This window comes from Eubalaena glacialis, unplaced genomic scaffold, assembly GCF_028564815.1.
Source record: "Eubalaena glacialis isolate mEubGla1 unplaced genomic scaffold, mEubGla1.1.hap2.+ XY scaffold_56, whole genome shotgun sequence".
Lineage (NCBI taxonomy): Eukaryota > Metazoa > Chordata > Mammalia > Artiodactyla > Balaenidae > Eubalaena > Eubalaena glacialis.
The window spans coordinates 724,385-726,634 of NW_026871455.1; the positions used below are offsets into that span (position 1 = coordinate 724,385).

At 43.2% G+C, this 2,250-nt stretch overlaps 1 pseudogene; it reads right to left on the bottom strand.

Moving 5' to 3' along the window:
- Positions 1-1,457: 1,457 nt before the first annotated feature.
- LOC133083681 (malignant T-cell-amplified sequence 1-like) lies at positions 1,458-2,005 on the bottom strand (annotated as a pseudogene).
- Between the last annotated feature and the right edge of the window lie 245 nt (positions 2,006-2,250).

Genomic DNA, 2,250 nt, shown 5'->3' on the forward strand with positions numbered 1-2,250 from the left:
ATAACTGATTTCCAGCCTGGCTTAAACCCAGCGAGTGCTCAAGGAATGTTCTAGTGACTACTGTGCAGCGAGGGTTTCATTATTTGTGCTTCGAGTGTGTTCTGTCTTTAATCCTTAAATAAAGACCCATTCTCTTCCATGTAACTTACTATTTGACTTGACTCTAGGCTGTATGACAAGACATTTCTATGTAATCACATGTAAAGTTGTGCATGTGTGCGCGTGTTTTTAAATACAAACAGTGTACACTCTTGTTCAAGTTCATCCTGAGTTCCAAGTACACACACACAAAAAAAACTGGATAATTCAGAGTAAAAGTACAATTTCTTGTTCACCCGTATCAAGGTATCCATGGTTCTTTTGTATATATTCTTCCAACTTAAAAAAAAAACATTTTCAAATATATTTTTATTTACTCACAGATAATATAGTTTCATTTTTACTTGTCTTAAATACTCTGTATTGCCTCGAAGCTTGCTTTTGTCATTTAACAGCATGACTTTGAGGTGTCACCATTTCCTGTTTTGGGGTTTTCCACTGCTATTTGAGAACACTGCAGAAAGCTTACCACAGAACCACATAATACTGCTATAAGCATATCCAGGTTCATATTTCATTTTGATCTCTCACCTTCATGCTAATAACAATATGCATAATTAAACGTTTCTAAGTTTTCAAAGATAATTTTCTTTAAAGTGAATATAAAGCCCATTCACCAAGCAGTTTCTGTGGTGTCTTGTCTTATTCTCGTCTCGTCTTGATTTCCTTAAAACTTTGAGGCGAAAACTTCGTTGTAAACTTTAGGTTAAACTGTAGGCTGTCTCTAGCGCAGCTAATTCCAATACTGATATCGGTGGTAATAACCGGTTTTCAGATTAATCCTACAAAAAATATCTAGCACATTAATGACAAAAACAAAGTTATTACAAGACAGTTCATAGCATGAAGCTTTGGAAGTCCGCAGGAGCTGGGAGCTGCCTGTCCATGTGTAGTGGCTGAGGCATCTCCTCGTCTCTCTTCTCCCCTTTGAAGGGCTGAGAGGGGCTCTGACTCAGCCGGGATGCTGGGAGAGAAGCCCCCCAGCCAGTTCAGCGCCCCTACACCTGACTCTTCCCTGCTCGTTCATGTCCAGACGCTCACATGGGGGCACCTCAGCTGACACACTGAGAATTCAGTCCCATCTGTCTTCTCGCAGACCCACCAGCACACTGGCTGGGTCCTGAAGCTCTTTCGGGAGAGTTATAGCCTGATGGCCAGGAGAGGACACAGGGGCAGCTCGTCTGCACTGTTTCCAAGCAAGGCGGCAACACTTGTTTTTTTGTTTGGTTCTCTTTTCTGCATGTGTTGAATTTATTCAGCATAATCACAGGGGTGTTGTCGTCATGCTGTCACACACACACACAAACACAGATATTGCACCGCATCCATGTGGAGCCCAAGTGCATTCCTTCTGAGGCTTATTTAAATGCTTTTACGTGCCACAGCCAATCTTTTCAATAATACATGTTTCAATGCCAGTTGCTGTGTTGACTTTCTCAGCATCATCTGCAGACATCTTCACGACTGCAGCACCCAGAGCAAGCTGTTTTCCTTCTGCCTCAATTGCAACAATCCTATCTGCTGCAGCGGAGCAAAGCTTAGCTCCTGGAGAAGCTAAGCCTAGACACGTGATATCAACTCCTCTGAGTACAAATTTGATGGCTCCTTTATCCACCTGCTGGTGTGGAAAAAGGGTCTTTTTTATCTCTTTTTGTGTGGAATGACCTTGGGATTGGATAAAACGACTCTTCTCTTTTTCTAAATAGAGTAACTCTCCAGTCATTGTAAAGATTTCCATCTGTTCATGGCATCCCACTCTTTTAACTGGTTCCTTCTTAGGCATGACTGGATGAAGCCGTGGTTCAATGCCTGGGAAAGGTTCTACTTGTTCTTAGTACCCTTAATAGCACTGTTTCCACTGGATGTAGCTGAACACATTTTCTTTTTAATCAAATTTCTTGAACATGATTCAAGGTGAAGGGGTGATGATAGGGAAGGGCCGGGAAGGGGGAAAAATAGACTTAGCAAGGATCCGGCAGACCCCCTACACCTGGAAGGCCAAAGGGAGGGTGGCAGCTGGGGTCGTTACCCGCAAGTGACACATCTGGCCGCACTTTTCCGGCTCTAGGGAAATCTCATTCCGTCTGCTCCTTCAGCTACTTCCTCCAACTATTCATGTGAGCACTGTGGCAATTTGGGGGGGGGGGTGTT